The following is a 9262-nucleotide window of genomic DNA, read 5'->3' as shown; positions in this document are numbered from 1 at the left end:
CATCAGGGAACATCTGCCGGGCAGGATGTTCTAGGGCTCTGCATTATCCCAACGGCTCTAAAAGTATGATGAGCCTACAGGTCCCAGGAAAAACGTTTTCAGTAAGGCTTTTATTAGAAGCCCTCCAAGGCTTGGGGTGAGAAGTAGAAGTGGTCGAATAACATACATCAACGTTAACTAAAGAATGAGAACTAAATGGCACCATCTGATCCGGAAACCTCCCAACTCCTCCACATCTAATAAAGATTATGGACCAAACTATTCTTTTACTCAATGGAATAAGTCAGAGCCTAATCTCTGAGGTGCAATGAATAATATACAGAAGGTGGTAAGAATAATTTTATTGTATTATTAAATAGCATGTCTTCTCTTTAACCATTACAAATCTGTGGATACTACATGAATGACAATACATAATTTATATTTCTATTGTTGCCCGTATGATATATTTACACATGCAGTTAGTACAGATGCCATGCTACGTTTTGTCATAGCAGAATATGCCCGACTTAAAATGTAAGCATTTCATCTTCTATAGGAAAATACCTCTTGGTGGGTGGAATGTGTGCACTAACCTGCGCTCACAAAGTCAGGGTCATCAGCATTTCAGGTCGGACTCCTACAGCGTGTTCCCTTTTCTTCCACAGTACACAGCATTGGAGCAATGAATTTACATTGGAAAAGTGCTTCTTTATGTAAGAATAATATACATCTAGATCCAGCAGCCTGATGATAAAAGGCTACATACTCAGAGCAAAAGAGCATTTACTACTGATACCACATTAGAAAAATATTTGGAAGCCAAGCATAATCAGAATTTCAGCACAGTGATTTTTCTTATTTCCGGTATACTTTATGGCATCACCTGCACAGTTATGAAATAATATATTGCATTGTGAAGGAAGAGTTGGTGCTGATAGCAAGTTATGTTTTGTTTGGACTCTGAAATGCTAAAAGACCATTTACTTTAAGTATTTCATTCTTATAACATAAATAAATCTGTACACATCATGTGCATTAACATATGACCTTTGACGAGGACTTTACAAATGCATCTTCAATTTAAAATTGTACATTCATTTTCAAATTGTACATATTTATTTCTTTGTTACAGAGAAAATTGCGATGGGACACAATAAATATAGTGTATAAGACTGCAGTCTCCAGTTCCGTGTATGGCTTGAGGTTAACCACAGCATTAAAAGTGGCTACTTTAGATATCTTTTCATCCTGGAAGGTAAAAGGTGCAGAAAAGAAACTGCACTCAAAAAAAATATGGCAGCCTGGAATTTGATAAAAAAAATAACGAAAGCTAAAATATTAAGATACAAATAAAATTCCAGTGTCACTGTCTAAAATAAATGTACAGGAAAGGGCTATGCTGGGGACAGGACATGCACATCAGGGACATTTTTCTTTAACTGATAGTTGTGGGTCAGCCTATGAGGGGCTGTTGCTAATTGTTTATTAGAAAGTTGCAGGTTCTAAACACTTAGGACTTGTTGGCTGAGCCAGAGGAGCGGCGTAGTTTCATGGACATTCGGCTCTTGCTAGTCCGAGGAGACATTGGAGAGGCTAAGTCGGTCCCGTCCACCTGAGCCGTTGCTGCTGCTGGAGTTTCGCCCAGCTGGGTCTCTGGGCAAGAGCCTGAAGGGGACAGCAAGAACCAAGCTTGTTAGTACAGCTGCCTTGCTCGTAGCAAGGGAATCTATACACAGGGGAACAGATGGGAACTTTTGTGTTGCTACCAACCCACAGCATATGCCAGCCCGTTATTGACTGTGGGAGACTTTGTTACACATGGAGGCAGCAACAGATACAAATCCACCTTTAGAGGTGAAAACTAAAAACTTTCTAAACTACAAGCTTGTATAATACTATTCTATTAGCCATGAGGACTAATATACCTGAAGTTTCTGAGTGGGGATGGAGAGAGTTATTCAAACTACGACTAGAGTTCAGTCTGTGGTAAGAACATGGAGGGTTAACAGCATGGTGAGCATGCAGGGAGGGATCTAGACGTGCAACTGAAAAGGTGGAGTGGGAAAGGGCAATGGAGGGCCCCCAGGGATAGCATCTAATACTTAGCCAAAGCTCCAGAAGGCAAATGCTTACAGGGGCTTACAGGGCCCACAAGGCAGAAGCTTGAACAGATTACATTAATTAGACAAACTAGGTGTTTCATTTTCTTTGTAAAAGGAACAAGATGAATTTGGGGTTACAACATGCGATCCATTACATGAGCGTTCAAAGCTGCTCTGCAGCGGGTCCTGAGTTTCTGTCTTGGAACTCATTAGGAAAAACATACCAAATCCTTTCCCATAAAAAGAAGCCAAAGGAAAAGGAGCAAGTATAAAATCAAAATTATGTTCTAATTCTCTCTGTGCCCAAAAATACTCTCCTTTGCACATTTACAGCAGATACACACAACTAGTTTGCTGTCACCTATTTTAATTACAGAGCTTGGTATATTGACCTTTACAGATCACTACGGCCTATACAAATTATGGATGAAATCATGGCCCTACTGAAGTCAAAGGTAGCCCTTTCAATGACTTCAGTAGGGGCAGAATGTCACACTGTATTTCTTCCATACCATGCTAGCATGGGGTCTTCCCTAAAATAACGATATATCAAAACCTAAACTACCAATCTTCAGCACAAATTTCATTCATGAAATAATTTCATTACATATTTAAAAGTCTCTGAATACCATTTACTTTGAAGGATACCCTAAAAGGGTTAGTGAGTCATGGATCATCAGAAGTTTAGCAGTGCATCTCACACGTACTATTAGAGACCAAATGGTTTAATTACTTAGACATTCTATGTCTGTGGGCCGGCACCTGCCTACTCCAAAGACTGTACAATTCTTTCCCTTTTGTTTGAACTGAAGCAACCCACCTAAATGATAGGGGAGGATAAATACACTGTTACATGTTCCCCAGCAGGTGACAGTAATTTAGTTCACAAACTAGGTACCACATTGCCAAACAATCTGGGAAAGCATGATAATGCCTGACTCTCTGAGCCTTCCAGAAAGGCAAGTGGGAAACCATGCACCTTCTTCCTTTTCTGAAATTTTATCTTGTTCTAATTTTACAAGGAATAAAAGCATTTCAAATGGTGGAGGTTAGAGAACAGAAAATAATCATTGTTCTTTTGCACAGCATACCATTCACAGCTAGCGTGAAAGACCTTCCGTTTCAAGCCTTTGCCCTTTACCTTGATGTGGCCAATGCTTTCTAGTGGAGGTTTTGGAAGGAGAAGAAATATCACAGCATTTCTTTCTTTGTTGAGAATGAAGTGATGAGGAAGGAGAAGTGGACAGAAGTGAGGAAGGGGGAAGAAAGATAAAAGATAACAGGTGTCAGATATGAGACACGAACGGCAAAGACTGAAGGGCATTAACAGGTGAGGTAGACCAGACAGAATTTAGAATTTCAATATGCAACTGCTGTTCATGCTACAGGTTAAGAGAGTGATGGGTTAGTATGTGTATGAAGCAACAACTCTGAAGTTATACTTACCAACTAAATGTTACAAGGAGAAAGGAAGAAAGAGAGAAAGAAAAAAGTTCTATAAAATAATCTAGATCCAGCAACTTTATTTAAAACCAATGTGATGTATCTCAACTGTTCTGTCTAAAGAGCTTTCTTAAATTCTGTGAAAATAGTTAAACACACACACAAACACACAAATCTAGAAGGAAAAACAGATGGAAATTTGATACTTGGCTTCTGCTCACCAGTTAGGTTTCATATTTTTAAAACACTGGAATTATTCCCAGCCTAAAGAAGGAATCATTGAAGAGATGTCATGGAAAAATATCCCAGCATAACATCTGAGCAGTATAGTGTTAAGTCAATGAGTAAATCAGACCTTCGGGTTTCACCCAAAATGTCAGAAAGAATTTAAATTCATGCTCTTTCAAACAAGCAGCAATCATACTGGATAAAAAAGTACTTGAAAAATAGCTTAGTTTTTTTTAATTAATGTATAGCTCTTGTATACACATTTTGTATAAAATTACTCAAGATAGCCATCAGAAAATGTAAAGCTATCTATTATCTAAACTCTTAAGCACATGTATCAGACTGGCTTACTGAAGAACAGAAGTCATGCAGTGTGTATTCCACATCTGAACAGTTCAGACAAGAAGAGTGAAGAATAAATGGCACTTTAAAATATTTTAATCTGACAACAAAAAATGCATTGATTAATATTCTAAATCTCCTGGCAATGTATTCCATGCACCTTGTATGTATCAATTTGCAATTTTATTTTCTGTTTCAGATTTTGTAAGTTTTCAGTGCAAGCTTTACATCTTTATATTTCTATGCAATGAATGATATATTTATGATTACTCAAATTATAAAAGTAAAGTTAAGATAAAAAGACTTATGAGACAGATTAATTCAAATTAGAAAACCTCACTCATTATTAGGACCTCCCATCACATGACAGTGTTTTAGTAGCTTAAGTTTTGACAAACTTTAATTGTTTGGCATCCCAGGTGCATGCTGCAGTCTGATTTCCTTAATGTTTCAGCCAAAATAGTTCAGTCCTTGCTGACAAAGAGGATAAGGGAAAATTTTTTGTTCACGTTAAAAAATGTTGGTGAGTTTAACAGAACCTCTAGCATTCCCACACTTTGAAGGAGAGATCTGAAATTTGGCAGGGCAGTCGCCTATGTCTCATCCCTGTAAAAATCTGCCCACGTTGTAAGTCTTTGAAAAACTACCTTTATTCGCATCTGCTCAACAGAGGATGACTAGCTAGGTCAGGGCTGTCCAACATGAGTGGCCTGTGCAGGCACTTGCTGCATGGCTCTTGGGCCGCACTGTGCTCTGTACGGGTAATCCTCTGCCATACCATGTGGTAGGCACCCCCAACTACACTGTGCCAGTGCCCCTGCTGCTTACACACTGTACCACATTTTCCTCTGTTGCTGCAGTGTGTTGGTGGTCCCACTTCATGTTAGTCCCTGGGTCCTCTGTATGTGGACTTCCTCAACTGTGTTGCCCCACCTCTGCAGGGCAGAGAAAGGGGGAGGGAGAAACAGGCAGGGGAAGCTGGAAGAGGGAGAGGGAGCTCTGAAGACTGGCTGGTGCCAGCTGGAGTGGTAGGGGAAGCAGCACCTGGACTGGGAGCCCTGGGCTGCAGCTTAACCCTTTGGTGGCTGCATGCAACCCATGACCTGTGCCAGTTCATGTGACCCTGAATGCGACCCTGAGCTAGGGATTTAAAATCCCCAACAATTCTAGCAATACAAGGCATGCTCCAAACCAGGAACTGACTGGGACCATCCCTACAATTTCTGCTCAGAGCTGTTGTTGCAGGAGAGGCTTGTCCAGGGTTTGACCCTGGAACTGGCAATAGGGAGCCTCTCTCTCCTTTGCTCTCAAGACCCATTCAATCAGGAGGAAGATGCTTGTTCTGAATGCACAGGAGTCAATTGCCATACTAGAGTGGAGGGGTAGACTGAAACAAAGCAAGGCAAGGGAGAGGCACCTCTGACTGGAGGCTAATAATGTGGGGAGAGGTTAAAGGAGGAAGGGAAGATAGTAAGTCAGTCAAAAAGGAGAGGGCTACAGGGAATGGAGTCATATCTAATGACAAATCAGGTACAATTAGTTGGACAGAAACTGGGACTGATACCTGCTGGAGGGAGGTGGGGGCACATTGGATTAAGAACCCAGAGGAGGATATTAGAAATCAGGAGAAGGTGAGGAGGGAAGAGAAAGGAAACTAGGGAAAGGTGACAGATCAGACAAGATGTTAGGGGCCCTGGATTGGGAACTGACTAGGCAAAGAATGGAATGGAAAGCCCGAAGGAAAGGAGATTGGAACTAGGTAGACAAGGACTAGAAAAGCAAGAAAGAAGAGGCAGGCATGAGGAAGATCATAGAGGTCAAGGTACTCGCCCAAAGTTAAACAGCAAGCCAACTGCAGAACAGAGACTAATTTTTCAATCCTATAAATAAGCTAATAAATCTCATAGCCTCTTGTGCAAGTCAAACAAATAACAACCTATATGATCTGCTGTTCCCCTACCTGTTGTTTGGGATACATATTTATTTCACCGGGAGGAGCGGGGTTTGCAATATTTGCATAAACAATGTTTTGAAAATAGAAGAACAGGACCAAAATGTGTCCTGCTTTTTTCACAGATGAAGTAAGCGGTTGTGAGATCCCCAGACAATCCTCATGACATTATACTGTGCCCAAAAGCACTATTTTAGAGGGGACCTTTGTTTATAGGAATTACTTTAACGATACAGTGCGTGTCCTGGCACGGAAGGGAAAAAAGATACTAACAAGTTTAGCCTCACAAGGTCAATAAAGCCTTCGACATTTTTACCACTGACAAGAAACCCAAGCAGCTCTGCAACATAAACATGTCTTAAACCATGAACTGGCATTACAACTGTAGTGATAGATGCATCTTTGTAATGTTACAAGAAGCACGTGTACAGTTGTTCAAGCTATTGTGGCATTACAAAGACAGTGAAAGTGCTACGAAATGTCACCTCTTTCAAAGATGAACTTGGGATATGCTTGGTAGCTCCCCTCCCTTTGCTCCCCATACAGGGTTTGAGCTGTTACCTGGTTTCACCAATCAGTTGATCAATGGTGGGCAGCTGGGAGCTCTGCCAGCTGGTCACTGACAGTCTTCCCCTTTCTCAGAAGGAAAGAGAACAGGCTTTCAGTGACCAAGCTCCCACGTGGGTAGAGGTACCCCAAGAGCAGCCTCCTATTGACCCCTAGCTGGAGCTTGCCTTTTAGGAAACATTCTAACTCTCCATCTGGGGGACTCAAATGCCTGTACACCCCCATAGTATTGCATTTCTGTAGAGCTACAAAGGTGTCAGTGTGCAACCCCTGGGCTCCCACCCAAGTCATTGTAATGATGGCAGCTGGGCTCCCTGACTTCCCATCCCCAGCAACTTTGGCTTCTGGCCCTGTCTTGGTCCTAGGGGCAGGGTAGGATGGCACAGTGGTAAGTGGCCAGGCTGCCTATACTGCATGTGCAGCAGGAGGGTGCGGGGCTGTGTGCCTTGACTGCTCAGCTGCAGTGGACTGCCCATGCAATGTGCAGTGGGGTGGGGGGTGTGGGGGTTGTGCCCATGAGTTGGAGGGAAGGGGCGGGGGAGCTGGGCTGTGTGCATGGTTACTGAGATTATTCAATATGGAGGCAGGATGGCCATTCTATTCTGTTCTGGGATCAAATGCAAGGAACAGTGATGATAAAAAGTCATTTTCACTCATCCACTTAATCTGTAAATTTAGCTCCTACAGAGTGAGAAAAGTGGGAGGAGGTGAAGTAGGTTAGATGAGAGAGATTATTTCAATTTTTAAATACCTGGGAAGTACTCAGGTACCATGATGGCACAGAAAATGAAGTCTCTAGATAGAACAGCAGCATCAACCACAGCTACAATCTAATCCAGGGATGCTCATAGGTATCAGGATGCCACTTGTGGGCCTGGAAATTTGGTGGTATGGCAAGAGGTGGCAGTGTTATTTGCTGCAGCTCTCAGAGCCCTGCTGACCAGATCTGGAGCATGAAGCTACACCATCTAAACCCAGGGGTGGCCCAACTGTGGTGTGCATGCCAGAAGTGGCATGGCTAACCTCTGTGCACCGCACATGGCAGATCATGGAGAAGGTGTGGAGCATGGTGGCACATAGTACCATTCTGATCCCCTTCCCATGCCCGATTTGCTGCTTTGTCTTCTCCTCCCTGTCCTAAGGCAGGGCCTAGGGCTTAATTTGTGGCATGCCTGACAAAAAGGCTGCCCCCTGTTAATCTATCCTGTGGGATCAGAAATTTGTTGGTAGGAATTATTATTATTGCTGCTGTTGTCGCAATTAGCTAACTTCATCCTCTGAAATCAGGGATGTACAACTAGTGGCCTGTAAGGTGTCAGTGTGCAACCCCTGGGGTCCCACCCAACCCATTGCTATGATGGCAGCATCAATTATTGCTGCTGTCACCAAATCTCAACCCCAGGGGCCAGGTGACATTGCTCCATGGTCCAGTCCCAGCCTGTGGGGCTGGAGAAGTTGGGCACCACTGATCTAATCAACAGTAGCAGTGATTCTAATGAAGGTTAACAGTTCCCTTTAAAATTTTAATCTTAACTGGTCAGTATGCTGAAGCAGTTTTACCATTAAATGGAGCAGTGTTCAACTTGTCTTTGATCTACCTGATCAACAGCATGATGGGTGCAACATATTTACAATAGCTGGTGATATTCTGTCATGGTTTTGCAGCTTCCATAATATTAAATGTTCTCATCCTAAAATGGTAAAGTGCATGTATCATCCCCTTATAAAGTGTAAATAACATCAGCAATTGTAATAGAGCTACTCTTTTGGAGATCATGATCATATTTGAAAAGAAACTTACCATAAAGGTTAAAAAAAGGGTAGGGAGAAGGGGGAGGAATGCCTAATAATGTAAACCTAAAAATATTTTGTGAAGTTTTCAAACTCCTTCCCCCTCTGGCTCCAAAAGGATAAACCGTTGAACCAGCATTTAAAAAAACAAATACTTTAATAAGTTCTTCATTAGAGTTGGTCAGAAATGTTTAGATGACACTTCCACTGGAAAATGCCCATTAATTGAACCTAACATGTTACAGTTGTAACATCTTGGGTGTGATGAACTACTGCTGAATCTAAGCATGGATCCAGCAAAACTTATTTAGATTCCTGATGGATTCTGGAAGCTTTGGAGTCCCTTGCTCTGAAGTAGTTCATGTAACAGGTCTGTGTGACAGCTAGGAGAACCCAGAACTTGCAGGTCCTCCAGTTCTAGAAGAATCTACCTGGCAGGAACACAGGGTTTACAGACTTGTCAGTGAGACTGCCCCACAGCTGGTGACCCTGGCATTTCTGTAAATTCCAGATTAATTAGGACTGCCACAGCATTTAGGTTCCCTACTGTGTAGCTTGGCTTCAGAGCCTGGCTAGGATCTGTGACTCCCCAGCAGCAGATGGGACAAGCTGAGAACCAAAGACCCCATGGAGGTTCTCTGCTGTTTGTTGAAACTGGCATTTTTGTCACTAAGATTAAGATTATGTTAACAGAAATATAAGAACTGCCATTCCAAAACAGAACACTGGTTTGCCTAACCCAGGGATGTCAAAGATACAGCCCAAGGGGCCAGGAACATGGGGCAGGGCAAATGGAGGCAGGGCTTGCCTTGAATTCCTAGGCATGGAGTCCTGTAGGGGATGGGTGTTGGCAGTA

At 42.4% G+C, this 9262-nt stretch overlaps 1 long non-coding RNA gene across 1 annotated transcript in view; it reads right to left on the bottom strand.

Annotated features, from left to right (window-relative positions):
- Positions 1-328: 328 nt before the first annotated feature.
- The window catches only part of LOC112549925, a 27251-nt gene continuing 18317 nt past the window's right edge, over positions 329-9262 (bottom strand). The window contains exon 3 of the long non-coding RNA XR_003093561.1: positions 329-1647. This is a non-coding gene — a long non-coding RNA (uncharacterized LOC112549925). The remainder of the gene's footprint in view (positions 1648-9262) is intronic.

This window comes from Alligator sinensis, unplaced genomic scaffold (assembly GCF_000455745.1).
Source record: "Alligator sinensis unplaced genomic scaffold, ASM45574v1 scaffold280_1, whole genome shotgun sequence".
Lineage (NCBI taxonomy): Eukaryota > Metazoa > Chordata > Crocodylia > Alligatoridae > Alligator > Alligator sinensis.
The sequence above is the reverse complement of the archived record's forward strand: the minus strand, read 5'-3'. Positions and strand labels throughout refer to the sequence as shown.